The 17,116-nt window shown below is 44.4% G+C and overlaps 1 protein-coding gene across 1 annotated transcript in view; it reads left to right on the forward strand.

The window, feature by feature from the left end:
* The window catches only part of LOC144755180 (coagulation factor XIII B chain-like), a 291,682-nt gene that overhangs the window by 25,114 nt on the left and 249,452 nt on the right, over positions 1-17,116 (forward strand). The gene's annotated exons all lie outside the window — the stretch shown is intronic.

Consider the following 17,116-nt stretch of genomic DNA (forward strand, 5'->3'; position numbering starts at 1 on the left):
GGCAGAGCAGTAAGTTTGTTGGGCACAGAGATGCAGTGCCCTGTCTCCAGGGGGTGCAGAGAAAGGCAGCGTACCCCATGGCCTACTGGCACCCAGCAGCCGTGGAGGCCGGCCGCGCGCGGCAGCAGGGAGACAGCACGGCAAGCAGTCCACACACACCCACGCAGCTCCCACTCACCGGCACTCTGCAGTCACTGAGGTCCGCCCGCCAGGCGCTCAGCCTCTGGCACCGCACAGCGACCGCAGCACTCAGATCCTCCTCACAGAGTGTCCTGGGCCCCAGAGCGATATATGTGGCACCATCTTGCGAGGCAGGGCCCGCAGGAAGATGCGCTGTCTGCAGCATCAGCGTCTGTCCAAATACTGGTAATTTACAGTGAATGTGATGACGCAGGCAGAGCGCAGGCAAGATCTGTGCTTTTCAGTATTGAGTGCGGGCTGGTTCCACAGGGTATTAAAAGGATGGTCACTCAGGTGGGCAGAGCTGCACTAAAGTGCGGCCATCGTGTCTAGCGCCCTCTAGCACCCCCCTGCTTGAATAACTTTCAAAAGATCAGTCTACTCCAAAAAGTAGATGATGATCCCTCTTGGTTTAGTAGATGAAGACGTGGCACGTGGTTCACGACCCAAGCAATGAGCTCTTTGAATGTTCAGAGATAAAGTGGTTGGTAGAACAAAAAGTTTTGGAAGAGAGGACTTGAAAAATGCAATAGGATCTGGACCCTCCATACCCTCTACCAAACCATAAATATGTAAGTTAAAGCAACCATTTCGATTTTCAAGATTCTCCACTTGTTTCTTGAGATGAGCAATTTCCAATTGCTTAGGGGTAACCTTGATCGCCACAGCTTGAAAAGAGTCTACATGTTGTTCCAACTGCGCCATTTTATTTTCCATGTACATCCATTTATCCTCTATGTTGTGAAGACGTTTATTGGTTTCTTCCATAGAGGGTCAAAGTGATCTGATCTCTTCAAGGAAAAAGTCCATGGAACTATGTGGAGGAGAATTAACTGGCGAAGGAGAGCCTTCTTTAACACGTTTGCCTGCTTCAAGTGAAGAGGAAATACTTGCTTCAGTTGTAGGGTTGGCACTTAAAATAGAAATATTCGATGGTGGCAACATAACTCCCACAGAAGAAAGAGTAGAATTACCGTCAAAATCCTCCATGTCTGTTGAAAGGACACTAAAAGGATTGAAATACTCTAGGGGTACTGATGGAGGAGTAGCCATGGGTGTGAGACGTATAGACTTCGTTCTCCCCATAAAAAGCACAATTAGCATATATTAGAAACTTCCAAGTAGAGAAATGCAACTCCCGTAAGTGATATTCAATCATTATATAGGGAGAAATAAAGATGAAGCCAAGTGGAGAAAGAAAAAATATGACCAGAGTAACAAAATTTAGAGAAAATTGCAGGTAGGTACTCTGGTATTCATTGACTAAAAATCATGAGGGAATAAACAAGAAATGAGGTATAAGAGTAAATCCTTTCACACATATTATTTATTATGGTGACTGCTAGGCTGAATTGGTGTAAAAATAACTCAAACATGTGTGAGGAGATGCGCGGTAAAACAAACTGCCGCTCCACGTGACAGGGAAGACTGAACCGCAAGAAATCAAAATAGCCGACACGGATATATAAAAGGAAACGCGCCTGCTGAAACAACAATTACCGGCGTTTTCCTGCCTTGAAAGGGCTGCTGCAGAAGATTCACCAGTTCAAGTTGCTGCAGGACTTCTAAAATACGGCATGATCACAACCCTCCTGAGCCATTACAGAGCCTCTCTAGTAGGTGTCCATCCTCGTTGGTGCCGAAACCAAGCCCCCTACTCAATATATTGTTGAAATAGAGTTATCGCTTTCGGGTTACTAACAATACCTATGAAGGGATCGAGGGCATTGTGGTAACAGTGACAGACCGATTTCATTAGTCACAATATCACACACACGTTGTAATAGGAAGAATGAACACTTTTACGTAAAAGTATTTATTACTACAGGAGCAACCTGTGTCTCAGCACGTCTAAACCAACTACATAGAATATTATAAAAACAGCAAGAAGAAAAGTTATAAATAATGGCGATAAAATGAACATTTGTAAAATGGTTAAATTGTCATCTAGAATCTAACAACTTTATACCTACTATGCGTTACACTTAGCGAGCATGGAAGGCAGAGTAACTTACAGTCTCGAGTTTCTTAGGGAGAAGAGGCACACCGCATACCTTGTTGACAACAAAGGCTGCCTTTATCAGCGAACGCGTGACAAAAATGGGGCTGATTACGATGGCGGAAGGGTCACCACCGTCAGCCGCGCGGTGGCTCGCCCTCCTCCATCGGACAGCAATTTTCCCCAGCCAAATTAGGATGGCGGGGGGAATCGGACCCCGGCTGTGGCGGGCGCAAAGACTGACCACCACGGTTCAGCCACAGGCAATCGTTCCGACTGCCAGGCGGAGCTGTCAGCATCAGTAAAATGGTGGCGGTGCGTAGCAGGCACTGCCGCCAAAATACAATGCTAGTTGCAGCCATCCTCTCCGTGGCGTGTAAACCTCCATTGAAAGGTTAGCAGGGATTGGTTTTGGATGGTTTTGGTTGCAGGCCCCAGGTTAGGGGGAGGTAGTGGTACACTGGGGGGTACCCATGGTACCCCCTACATTTTTCTGCTCAGTGGCAGACACCATGCAGTGCAGGGAAACTCACTACAGGCATTTTATAAATTGTGGTGGGTGCTGCAGCCCGCAGCACCCACTGCAATGGTGAAGATGCAAGATGCAACTGACACAGTGGCGGTCGCATCGTGATTCTACTTGTGGGATTGCCGCCATACAGGCGGGCGGTCCCAAGCACCACCACGAAGGCGGGCGGACTCAAGTCCACCCGCCAACTTAATGAACCCCAGTGTTCCTTGTAAAGGGCAAACACATGTTGTGGTAGCAGTCTTCCTCCAGGACTCAGCTTTATTGGCTTCAAGGGAGATGTAGTATCTGCACTGACAGTAGGTGTAAACCGCGGATTCCATATTAAACACTGCTAAAAATCGCGTACGCCAGTTAATTAACGTGGGAGAGTCAGGGCTGATCCATTGGGATGTTATATATAATCGCAGAATAGCCATTGCAAGAAACAGAAATCCCCTTGCATAGCTAATTTGGGCATTAGCCACTGAACACCATTCTACCCCCGAAATAACTAAATCTGGTGTTAGAGTTACCGGACTAGCGGGAACCAAATTCAAAAAGGTACCAATCTCCTGTAAAAACGTTACTAACTTTGAGCAAGTGAAAAACATATGTAGGGTATCAGAGGCCCGTGCCCCACACCTACCACAAGAGTTTCCCTGTGAGGTGCCCCATTTAGAAACCTTTGCAGGAGTGTAGTATAAATTGAAAGCAGACATGTAGTGTTGAGATCTCAGAGTCCTGGTTGTTACAATTTGATTGGCTAACTCTAGAGAACCCTCTAGATCTGCAGATTCTATCCCTATCTTCCTTGCCCACCTGATACTCGTTTGTTCAAATCATCGGGTAGGCCTTCAATAAATTTTTTATATATAACCCCGATCCAGGCTCTGTTCCCAATGATATCAATCAAAGCAATTTTAGTCAGATCGGCCTCCTGCCGTTTAGTAATTCTATCCATATAGCTCCTAATCTGCAAAAACTTGAAAGAGTCAGTCCTGGGAAGACTGAACTTCTTCTGCAAATCCGTAAAAGAAACAATTCGATCTTCCAAGTGGAGGTCACAAAGGGTATTAATACCAGAATTCTCCCACCTGAAAGTAATATAGTCTTGAAATATTGATAGTAACAAGGGGTAAGACGTAAGAGGGGTATAAACGTTAATATTAGGAATCTTAAATCTATTCCACATCTTCCTCCAGATTGACTAAGCCGACTGAATCATTTTGATTTTGAACTTCGTCTTTTTATAGTAGCTTGGCTCTAAAATTTTAACTAAGCATTGTCTGGCATTATTCCCCAAGGCCATCTCATATATGGTTGGGACAACAGCAGGAGAGATTCTTGCTTTTACTCCAACCAGCAATATCCCCAGATGCTGTACAAAAGTGGCCCAATGATAAAAAAAGAAGGCTTGGTACCCCACCCCCCAGTCCCCCTCACTCTGGGTAGTCTTATCCATTTACTAGCTCTTCTGGATTTGTGATACCCCATAAAAATCTAGAGCATACTCTTTCTGCTTTAGAAGTACAGGATGAGGAGATTTCCAGAGGTATAGCCCGGAACAAATACAAAAATTTCGGGAGAATCACCATCTTAATTACATTACTTTGGCCATGCACAGAGCGGTGCAGATGATCCAGTCTCTCCAATGTCTTATTAGACTCATTGATAACAGGTAAGATATTTAATTCAGTTATATAGGCAACTTAGGCTGATATCTTCACCCCCAGATATGTTGCGACAGGAACTGTTACAACTGATGTGTCCCACTTTATGTATTGTTGAAAAAAGTGTCTACATTGATAAAAAGTAAATATTAGACCTCTGTCTGGCTGGACATGTCAAATCAATATAGCAACGACTGAGTCTATATTCGTTGTCCTATGCTCTCCCTTCTCCAGGGGCCACTGATGTTTCGAATAATTAACTCCCAAGGTCCCTGGTCAACTCGGTTGGGTTCCCTTGTTTCCTTAAAATAATAGGAACTGTTACAACATCTGGCGAGAACCCTATATCTGTGTGGACAATTTGAGTCTTATCAATATTTAATTTGTACCCAGGCACCATACCGAACTGATCAGCCAAGTCCTTAACGGCAGGAAGAGCAGTCCTGATATCGCTCGTAAATATCGCAATACCGTCAGCCTAAGCCAATGACTTAAATTCGCTGCTATTAACTTTTACCCCCTTAATATGTAGACTGGCATCCAGTTTCATAAGAAATAAATCAATATATATTGAAAATAATAGTGGAGAACAAGGGCAGCCCTGCCTGGTTCCTCTGCTAATGCCAAAATAGTTGGATTCTTGACCGGATATGCAAATCCAAGCTTCCGGCAGAACGTAAAGTGCCTGTATAGCTTGAATAAATTCCCTAGATATCCCCTTCCACTGTAAGACGGCCCACAAAAATCTCCAGGAGACCCTGTTGAATGCTTTTTCTACGTCCAACAGGATCATACTGAGAGGAACCCTCCTAACCTGAGCCCAATCAAAAAAAGCAACGGCTCTCGCCTTACATGATCTGTAGTATTCAGCCCAGGAATTAAACCATGTTGGCGGATATGCACTAATGGGGTAATGACCTTAGCCTGCCCTGACGCTTTGATTTTCGAGATGATCTTACTGTCAGAATTTATGAGCGATATAGGTCTGTAAGAAGACGGGCTAAGTGCAGATTTGTCTTTTTTCCTGAAAACCACTATGGTGGTCCTCCTCCAAGAGCCTGGTATCTGACCCCTTTGAGCAAGCTAAAATAAAAGCTCAAGCTCAATTCGAAGCATTGACCGGAAAGTCCGGTAAAATTCTAAAGGTAGGCCATCAGGCTCCACAGCCTTGCCAGAAGCCAAAGATGTTATTGCATGCTCGGCTTCTTCTCAGATAATCGGGGCAGCGAGAGCCTTATTTTGTTCCGGAGTGACCTGCGGCGTTTACCAGTCCTTAAAGTATTCTTCGACCAATGTTGCTACCTCTCCCCCTACCTCTGTATATAGTTGTTGATAATAGTGCTGAAAAACATTCAGAACCCCAGTTGGACTATCCTGTATGCGGCCCAGATGATCTATTATCCGATTTATCCGGTTATAGACCCCCTGTTGCTGTAGTCGCTTAGCCTGCAATTCATATGTATTTGCCCAATACTTTACATATTTAGCAGCAAGTTCTTCTCCAAAATGCTGATGCAATCTGGCTTTAATTATCGCAATATGTTGGAGGGACTGATCGATAATATGATCCTACAGAATCCCCCTTATAAGCTCAGCCTCAGCCTTCCTAAGTTGTTCCACCCAACTCTAATCTTCTCCTGTACCGCCCGCAGTCGATGTATAGAAAAACTGAGAGTCTCCCCACGGACGGCAGCTTTAAAAGCATCCCATACAATAATTCCAGAAGCGGTACCCCAATTGATGATAAAGAATTCCTTAATCCATGTATTCATATGCGAACAATAAGCCTGATCTAATAATAGATTCCTTTCAAACGTCCATGTAGTCTGAGGCCGAGGAGGGTAATTAACCGGAAGTTCAATTACCAATGGGTTATGATCAGCTAAAGGCCAATTCTTTACCGCTCGCATTGATTCTGCCAGGAACAACACCAAAGAAATCTTTGCCATAGTGCAGAACTTTATATCACCACAGGCTCAAGCGAGTGTGATTCCATCTTCTCTCGCCTGGTGTAATACTCTCTCATGCTGTTTCAGAGACAAAATTCAGGCAATCCAGGCTACATTTCCTTCTGGTAATGGCTGCCATTCTAGGGCCTTTGGCGCTGCAGTCTACCGCCTCCACCTGCTCTCTGTCAGCATTTAGAGCAGTCGACCCCCTGGAATCTCTTAAAATCCTCAGGGGGCTTAAGTCCGGCTCTCCTTCGGACTCCTGCCCGGCCAGGCTTTTGGCACCGGTGGCGGAGAGTGTGCATATAGAGGTGAACTGCATTGTTAATCTGTCTCTCCAGACTGCGGTGCTTCCTCAAGGGTGGAAGCAGGCGAAGATCTTGCCTCTTCTTAAAAAATCTTCTCTGGATCCGAAAGGTAGGCCATCAGGCTCCACAGCCTTGCCAGAAGGCAAAGATGTTATTGCATGCTCGGCTTCTTCTCAGATAATCGGGGCAGCGAGAGCCTTATTTTGTTCCGGAGTGACCTGCGGCGTTTACCAGTCCTTAAAGTATTCTTCGCCAATGTTGCTACCTCTCCCCCTACCTCTGTATATAGTTGTTGATAATAGTGCTGAAAAACATTCAGAACCCCAGTTGGACTATCCTGTATGCGGCCCAGATCATCTATTATCCGATCTATCGGGTTACAGAACACCTGTTGCTGTAGTCGCTTAGTCTGCAATTCATATGTATTTGCCCAATACTTTACATATTTAGCAGCAAGTTCTTCTCCAAAATGCTGATGCAATCTGGCTTTAATTATCGCAATATGTTGGATGGACTGATCGATAATATGATCCTCCAGAATTCCCCTTATAAGCTCAGCCTCAGCCTTCCTAAGTTGTTCCACCCAAACTCTAATCTTCTCCTGTACCGCCCGCAGTCGGTGTATAGAAAAACTGAGAGTCTCCCCACGGACGGCAGCTTTAAAAGCATTTTCACAACAATGGAGAGAGAGAGGGAAAATAATAATGCTAGGCACTATGTGAGGTGGGAACTCCTGGTCCCCCAATTAATCTGAAAAAACAATAGAGGAGTAACCCCTCGTGGGTAGAGAGAGAAGTAACTCTCTGATAATGAGCAATAGTGCTCTGGCTAGCACATTTTGCCCCAACCTGTTACTGGATAAAGCATATCCTTATAGAAGACCCCTCACTCACCAACCTAGTTGGTGACATGCTTCATCATCGGGGTCCCACCCCATAGGCCGAGTGCCCACAGGGTGTGCTGCGACACCTGATTACAGTGGAGCTGGTTTTGTTTTTATGTGTTCAAGACTATCAAAATTGTGTATTTAAAAAGGGCCAACACTACTCACTTCAAGATTTATTCTTGAGCGCTTGAACCCTTATTAAAAATAAAGTGTGGCACCTTTGCCTAATTAGGAAGGCTTCGGTGTCAAAAGTCGTGTTAAAATATATAAAAATAGCGAAAAGTGTGCTATGTGAATGTGAATATACAAAATTATTGTTTTAAAAGGTCTACATGTTTCAACCCAAACATGGATTCAAGGGTTTTCGTCAGGACCGTGGGTGATTTGAACTGGGTGGTCCGCCCGCGCTAAGGAGCGTCCTGCCCTAGTTCAATTTAGAGATCGTAAATAGGGATCTCGTGAAAAAAGGTGCGTTTGTTCAATTTTGAAAAAACCTGTAAAAAGACAGGGAAACAAAGAACAGGGGGGGGGGTCACACACAGGGGTAGACAAAATGGATTGTACCACATATAACGTATATATTCAGGATTACTTGGACAATCATAATATCCACGTGTGGAATCATACCAGCATATCACTATCGTGATTTTTAACATATCTATTGCGTGGGTGGCAACAGAAATATAGTGAAAAATGGCTGGGAAGTGCCTTCCAAATAAAGGGCAGCCGCCAAATGAGGGGTGTCGATATGATTTGGCGTCTGGGATACGTGAAAATCAGGGGTCGGTAAATGGGAGAGTGACCTGTTAGCGTGCTGCGCTGTGAACGGCTGCCAAGGCAACTGTGAGCAGTCGTGAGAAAAACCGTCTCAATATTATTGGGGCGGCTGATTGTTTTTTGCTTACGCTTGAAAGCGAAACTCTCGCTTCATAGGCACCAGCGTAACCAAGTGGACAGGATTCCGTCTCCTGTAGGTGAAAAACAAGTTTCCAGTGTCAGCGCTGTGAACAAAGCGCAATGCCAATCGAGTGTTGCCCCAAGACAAATTAGTAAATACTACAAGCGATCGTTCCTGCTTAACGGTCCTTCAAACTGTACTTACTTGTCGCTTCTGTTCATCAGACCGATTAACCTACTTGGTTCTTGCTCGGCGTGCCCCGTGAAGTGTCTCCGGTGCCTGTTTGCCGGTAATGTGAACACTTCCTTGTTGGGCGTGGCCGGGTCACGTGTGGTGAGCACGTGATCAGAAGGTGGCCAATCAGAATTTTCGGTGAACATTGTTGTAGGACTGGCCCGAGTAAGGCAATGTGTACATTGCCATGGTAACGGGTGCAGTGATCTCGAGCGGACAGCGCTCGCGTTGCTGAGCCATGGTTCAGGGGTATTATTTATCGTCTTTTTAAGCACGTACAAGGGAGTAATGGGCAATATTTACAGATATTTAGTATACAGAGATTACTTTTAGGAAACAGGGAAAATCGCCGTTTTTTGGGGGCTTTTGGTAAAACAGAACAGGTATGAGAGAACTCCGTCCGGTGAGGTCTAGACTGATGTGTTCCCTTATGTCAGTACATTGTTCCACGGAATATTATCGTTTAAACCGGTTTTGTGCGTGGAAAGTCTGTAGACCCACCTTTGTTCCTTCTCGTAAAGGCGTTTGTCTAGGTTTGTACCTGGTTGTACTTGTTCAATTATTGTCCACTTTATATCATCAGCAGTGTGACCCACCGACAAAAAATGTTCAGTAAGTTTTGTATTTGTCTTCCTGCACCTGATGGTGCTTCTGTGCTCTCCTATGCGGAGTTTTATTTTTCTACTGGTCATTCCTACATAATGCAAGTCGCATGGGCATGTCAATCTGTAGATGACATTCTCGCTGTTGCAGTTGGTCTGTCCTCTAATTGTCCATACTTTGTTTGGTTCCAACAGTAATGTTTTTGTATTTGTGGTAAAAGGGCAGACACTGCAACTTCCGCATTTGTAGTGACCAGTTACCTTGGGTAGACCCCATAGGTTAGTTTGTGTTTCTTTCCTAGGATGTACCGCAAGGGGTCTCGTGTTTACTACGGCATCCTTTATGCTTCGTGCTCTTCTGAAAGAGAATAGCGGTTTGTTCCATCTCAGGTTGCCTGTATTCAGAATATTCCAGTGCTTTTTTACTATTCTTGACACATCATTGGATATAGTGTTATATGTTGTCACACACGTCAAAGGGATCTCTTCCGGGATCCTTTCCTTTGGTTCCAAAAGCGCTGCGCGAGGCTGATTACGAGCTCGCTTCTGGCTTTTCTGGAGGATTCTGTTTGGGTAACCTCGGTTTTGGAGTTTCTGAGATAGATCTTTGGCTTGGCTCTTGTAGTCATCCAGTTCACTACAGTTCCTACGGATCCTCAGGTATTGCCCGTATGGTAAGTTTTCGCGTAGGGGTCTGGGGTGAAAGCTTTCAAAGCGGAGGAGATTGTTTTTGGCAGTAGGTTTGTAATGGGTAATAGTAGTCAGTTTGCCATCTTTTTTTGTGATTTTTACATCTAGGAAGACCAGAGTGTCATTGTTTTTTTCATATGTAAACTTTAGATGATTGTCTCGGGTGTTTATCCAATTGAAGAAGGAGGTTAGTGATTCCTCTGAGCCTTTCCAAATGGTTAGCACATCATCAATGTACCTACGCCATATTAGCAGATTGGAGCTATAGGGGTTTGTATCGCTAAGAATGTATTTTTCTTCGAAATCAAAGACATATAGCCCCGCTATGCTTGGAGCAAAAGAACTGCCCATGGATGTCCCACCCGTCTGTAGGAATATTTGGCCCTCAAACTCAAAATAACTTGTCAGATATGTACTCCTCTAGCGCTACCCCCTGGTTGATAGTCCCAGCCTGTGCTGTCTGTTGATTGATGTCCAAATTACCACCAATAGTAGAGGGAACTACATTGCCCATAATTCCTTGTTCTGGTAATTCATCCACAGTACCGGCAATACCGTCCGTGACCAGCAGGAATCTGCCATTTGATGTGGCTACTGCTTGATTACCAGCTTTCAGGGTACTCACCGGGAGGTTGACTTTGCCCTCAATCTCGGAGTCACCCCCTTGGGCCCCGACCACCAAGCTCGCCTCCCCTGAACTAGAACCATCAGTGCTTGAGTCTGTTCCTTGGATGATTTCCCCCACAGACACAGTATCGGCAGCCGTATTGGGCCAAGACTCACTTGCTACAGATGCCTTTGTATTAGCTGCCAGCTTATTCTTGCCGGTTTGGACCTTGAACAGGGCCGGAACTGTCTGCTGTCCTCAAGCCGGAGCATTGTTCTTTTTACTTTGATCAACCGCACCCGTTGACCCCGTCAATGCATCGAGTGCAGCCCGATGTGCACCGGCTTCCAGTTTTCCTCCATCGCCCACTTTGCTGGGCTTTTCGCTTGCAACTTGCTGCCCTTGACAGACAATTTTGGCGCCATCACAGAGTCAGAGACAGAAACTGCAGCGTGAAGGAATACCAGGTAAAAAAGAGTCTATGCCTCCAAGTAGCACAACATTGCCTCCAACCAGCAACGAGGGAGAGAGAGGGTTAGCAGGGAAGGAGCACCTTGTCCAGCTCACTCGGCCACTGTTGCGGCCGCCATCTAGCCTCCAGAACTCATCTCAAAGAGTTGGACAATATTGGGGTAGCAAATTGTGCGCATTTCTGACACTTGTGGTGATGATTTAAGACAAGAAGATGGTAGTAGAGAGACTGAGTAGCAGTCTAGAGTTCAGATAGCCCTTCCCATTCCCTTCCTCATCTGCAATTTCACATCTGAGTTAAAGGTGGCAGCAGCCATATTTAAATGAGATTGAGACTCCAGTTCCTTGCCTGCAGCTATTGCATTTTTTTTTAATGTTCTTCGGATTTTGTTTGCCAGTCCTTCCTGGATTGTCCCTCTTCACCTAAGGAGTTTTTCTGTTTATGATTCCTCTATATCCTTTGCGCCATATTGCCATTTTCTATTTTGCAAATCTCTTCTGTTCTCTTCATGCCTGTGTTTAGCTCTGCTACTAGTTGAGAGGCGACAGCTCCTTCAGGGCCCTCAGAGGTTGGTTCCAGGTGGTTCTTGTGTGCCTTACCTTAGGCTGAGACCTGGAGAGGAGATCTTCAACTAAACTAATTATATTTGGTTTCCTGTGTTATCACATCAAGCATGCCCCAGTGAACCTTTTCATGCTTTCCTGCCATGTTCCAAAAAAGGATCCATTCAATGTTCCATTATTCTCTTTTCTTCTACTCTCTTCCTAGAATATCCATGCATTCCATCAGGAAGAGAGATGTGGGAGAGTTGGTGGACGGACTTTACCTGCTTTCACCTGCACTGGGCAGCAGCTAACTCAAACTTGGTCTAAAAGCATGGCAACACTATGACTTTACTGTATGATTGTTGTTAAGAGCATACTGCTTGGATCAATCCAAATGACTTCTCTAAACTATCTGGAGATCCCTTGTCAAATATCAGTACATCCCTTACTTTGATCAAAATCTTTTATCCAACAACCCAACGATGCTCCAATGATCATATGATGCAATTTAGTGACTACTGTAAAGGGTTCCTCCTTCAGGTCCATATTGTCATTAGAGCCCATGTCAGACCCTTTCTCTTAAAGTATTTTATCGACCCTTTTTTCTCTAGGGCTCTCTTCTCCCTCTCCATTCAGCTCTACTCAAACCCACTGTTGGTCTAAGTCTTTTGTTGTCACCCCAGTGGCTCCACTGTCTAACCCCAGCTTCTTTGTTGCCATTGTCTCTGATTTATAAACTGGTTCCAGGAAACCTTCTGAAATGTCTGTAAGTGAAGACCCTACTACACTTCCTAGTCATCTCCTATTCTGCCCTCCTAAATCTATCTCTGTCCCCATCCTGTTTCGCCCCCACTTATCCATAACCATGGGCTCTTGTAGTAGCCTCCCTCCATCCTCATTGATGGGAGACACCCAAAATAACCACTTCAGGCACCCCTGCAGATATGACCCTCTATGAGCCTACATATTGTGCAGAGGTACCATTGGGTTCGAGCATCAGTTGGCACAGTGTCTTTTTGGTGGCATGTACATCCCATTAGGGCAGTGTCACAGTTTCTTCATTATGCATATGGTTTAATGAAATCTCTATTACACAAGCACAGTTTCACTGATGAAGCTGTATGACCACCTCACCAGCCTCTTCTGCATCCTGAATCACTCCCACAAATTCCTCACAAGAGAGTGTGATTCCTTCCCCTTTACATATGGGTAGGAATAAATCCAGGCAGCATGTGCTGATAGTGGATCTGGAGTCACATGCCATGAACCTGGGTGAAACTGAATTGTTCCATCCTTTGTTTAAACATATAATAATTCGCTGGAGAGGGAGCCATATAAAGATACATTGACTGGTGTGTGCTGAGTCACTAAAGATCATCCCTCCTCTAAGGAGTAACATTTTTCATGAAAGGAAGTACTTTGCTATGGCCTTAGTTGAAACCCTGCTCAAGCAACTTGCCTTGGAAAAAGCTTTTCATGTATATCAAACCTTCTTGAGTGCTAGTTCTTCAATATATACCTGTAGACTAAAAGTCCTTTCCAGCCTGCATATGGAATCCATTTCTTTAAGCTTTGTAAATGCTGCACATGAGAACCAATGAGAGATACAGATGAACAGCTCTATTGAAAAGGGTTAGGCTCGGAATCTACTTTCTCATCTGCTGCCATGAAACTAGTAATCTAAAGGCAGACTCTCAGATTTAGTATAAGTGCAAATATATATTTATTTTATTTATTATGTTTTATAAAGCACAAACATGACCATCACGGTATCAGAGTGCTGTACAGTAAAAAAAAACTGTCACTTGGGCATAGAATCCAAAGAGCAAGGTAACACAATAGGAGACAATACCAAATAGGGTGAGATGACATTTTCAAATTTTTCTTTTAAGACACGTATTTCTAGTAGTATGGCTTTTACTTCCTTCTTTAAAAGCCTAAGTGAGGTAATTGCTCTTTTGAAAGTGGTAGGGGTTCCAAATTTGTGGGGCAGATCTGGTGAAAGTGCAGTTGTGAGTCATCCTTTTTGTGAATCTGGGTTGTACTAGTATGAGGGATTTAGCACTTCTGCAATTCCTTCAAACTCTCAGAAAGCTTGATCTTATTTGCCATGTGTTTAGTACCAGAATTGTGTAGAGCTTTGAGCGTTACACATGGAACCTTCAGTTGGATCCTTCCTTCAACTGGGAGGCAGTTAAGGGCTCTGAGTGATGGGGAGAAGCAATCATAATGGCGTGTGCCTGTTAAAAGTCTTGTTGCTGCATTTATTGTGGGTTTCATTTGGGCTAGGCTGGCTTTTAGTAGCCCTATGAGTGTGGCATTCCCATAGTCCAGTCTTGAGAGCACTGGAGAATGCACCGCTGTTTTGAGGTCTCTTATGTATGAAGGCTTTTTAGGTGTTTTTGAAGGAGCAGATGGAGGTTAGCACTTCTAGTTGAAGTTTATATGTGAAGTTGCAAATTTAGATATGAGTCTAGTGTGATGCCTAGTGAATTTTTGGAGTCACAGATGGTGCAGTTTAGCGGTTTGATATTAAGAGAGCAAGGTTTCAGTTTTTGGAATCTAAGGGGCGGGGCAAAAAGAACGAATTCAGTTTTCGGCGGATTTAGTTTTAGATGTTTGTGTTCCAGCCAGTCCTGAGCTTTTCATAGGGTGTCATCCAGCCTCTGGGTGTCCTCCTGAGAGTAGAGTTTGTTGCAGAGCTGAGTGTCATCAGCATACATGTGATATGAGACTTTTGCTTGTGTAAGAATTTTAGTGAGTGGTTCCATGTATACATTGAAAAGTGTTGGTGAAATTGTAGATCATTAGGGAATGCTCCTGTCGATGTCTGCTACCACAGATAGGGTAGTGACTATTTTCTATCTTTTTTGTCGGTTCTGCAAGAAGGAGGTGAACCAGTTAAGGATGACTCCTGATAGGCCCATTCTGAATTCAAGAGGTTCTCTGGGGCATTTGTAGCTGACTGTGTCGAACGCCGCTTATAAATATAGAAGTATTAGGAGACAGGATTTGTTTTGGTATAAAGGCGTTTTTATATCATCTAGGTTCTTTAGAATGGTGACCTCCATGTTATGTCCAGGCCTGAAACCTGATTGGTGTTTGTCTACCAGGTCAAAATTCTTAATGTGTTTGCATTACTGATCGTGCACACATTTTCTATCTATTTAGCCAGGAAAGGCAGACAGGATACTGGTAGGAAGTTTTTCAAGTCTTTGTGGTCAGTGGCTATTTTTTTTTGGGCCCATCTTCAGGCATTCTGGGAGTGATCCTTGATGGAGAGATGCATTTACGATTTTCATCCATAATGAGTGACTGATTGGTGGATCTCTTTCAGAAGGTGGGAGGGAATGGGATTGTCAAAATATGTGGTAGGTTTCATTGCCTGAATGGTTTTCTGGATTTCCCCCTCAGACAGACCTCTGAAACTGTTCCAGAAAGCTCTCTTTTGTCTTGAGACATTTGGGGTGTATTGGTCAGTATTCTTAATGTGTGCTGTGAGAGTGGGATTGATGGATTCCCTTGGTTGGCATTTTAGCTTGGCTGGGAATAGATGTGCTTATGATTGTGATTTTATATTTAAAGAAAATGGAGAAGGCGTTATAGGTGTCTGTTAAGCTGTTTGCATTTATGGGTTCTGCAAGTTTTCCTGTTTGTTATTTTATTATGTCCTGGGCCTGTTCTTTGCTCCATCTGGTTCTTGTCTGAATGCTGTTGTTTTGGTATTCCAGATAGCCTTTTGTATGAGCTTCTGTGCATTCTGAATTGTTCAAGGTAGATAATGTTTGAGCCCTTCCCACAAAGTTGTTCCATATGTCTTATTTTAGTGTTTATGTTTTGGTAAAACCACGGTACTGAAGGTTGTTTCTTTTGCCCTTTAAGACGTTATGGAGCTGAACTATGTCAGTCGTACAGCTGTTGTCATGGTGGGTCAGTTCTTGGACCGATGTTTGCTCTGTCCGAGGTGTCAATGAGGTTTGGCAAAGACCCGCCAGATCTGTTCTGTTCACGTGGCTGTATTCCCTCACCCATCTTTTTTCACTTCTCATTTCCCCCCTGATTTTAGTTGGTGGTATGGAGATTTGGAAAATAATTTGATGGTGGTCTGACCAGTCTGTTGGGGTGATGTCTAGCATGTTTACTGATCCAGGTTTAGAGATGATGAGGTCAAGTGTGGCACCTTTGTTGTGGGTTGATCTAACCAATGCTTGAATCATTTTGAGGTCCTGGAGCAGGTTACTGAGAGAGGCCACTGTGGGGCCTTGTTCATTGTTCCAGTGCAGGTGGAACTCTCCATGCTGCCCTTTACACACACACCCATTTGCACACACACACAAACATACACACTCACACACATAGGGTTATATTTACAAACCCCTATCGCCACCACAATGTCCCTTTTTCTGATGTTGTGGTGGCAACACAGGCTTCTCCTTATTCACATGGCAGCATTGAGCCACTTAACGTGGCTTGATGCAGCCTTGCGAATAAGGCCCCCCTTTCACACTATATTTAACTTGAAAGGGGTGGGCAATAGGTGTTGCAGTGGGCGTACCGCCGCAACACCCATTGATTTTGACGCTGCCCCATATTTAAAAGGGCAGTGTAAATATGGGGCAGCACCAAAAGTAAGACCAAGGAAAACCTGGTCTTAAACAGGCGCAACAAGGAGAAATGTTTCATTTTTCCTTGATTTTGCTGATTCTAGTGTGCTGCGTCGTGCAGCACACATAGAATCAACAAAAGGCCAGTGATTGTTTATGTGCAGGAAGGTGACTCTTAAGAGTTTTTCACTTCCTGGGCATGTAAAACTTAAAAGTACATGTCCAACTTTTTAAATATACTGCACCCTGCCCTTGGGGCTCTCCAGGGCCTACTTTAGGGGGTGACTTATATGTATTAAAAAGGAAGGTTTGGGCCTGGCAAAAGGGTTAACCTGCTAGGTCGACATTGTAGTGTAAAACTGCACATAGAGGCTCTGCAGTGGCAGGACTGAAAGATATTTAAAGGGCTACCTAAGTGAGTGGCACAATTAGTGCTGCAGGGCCACTAGTGGTATCTAATTTACAGGCACTGTGAAAATATAGTGCATTTTACCAGGGACATACAAACAGCAGCTGCCGCTACAGGTAAGAACGGTGGGGCGGTGGGCTGGGTGGGGTCGATTTCGAGAAACGACCACGAGGGAAAACTAAATAAATCATTAATTTACCCACATGGTCGTGTTTCAAAATCCCTCCCCCCAACCTGGCCCACCGCCTTACCACTCTTACCTGCAACGGCCGCGACTGCATGCAAATAAATTAAATATGCTAATTGTGGATAAGTTAATGGTATCATGTTTTTAAGTAGAGAGCACATTCACTTTAGTACTGGTCAGCAGTGGTAAAGAGCCCAGAGCCCTAAAGCCAGAAAAAATGAGGTCAGCCAAACAGAAGGTCAGGACACAAAACTCAGGGGAAACCACACCAAGTAAAAAACCAGGTGGTATATCTTTGGTTACATGCAATCTTTTCAACGTTTGTTTCTCTCTACACCACAGTTGCCCAAATTGCACAGAGCACT

The sequence above is a fragment of the Lissotriton helveticus genome, chromosome 1_1, assembly GCF_964261635.1.
Source record: "Lissotriton helveticus chromosome 1_1, aLisHel1.1, whole genome shotgun sequence".
Taxonomy (NCBI): Eukaryota; Metazoa; Chordata; class Amphibia; order Caudata; family Salamandridae; genus Lissotriton; species Lissotriton helveticus.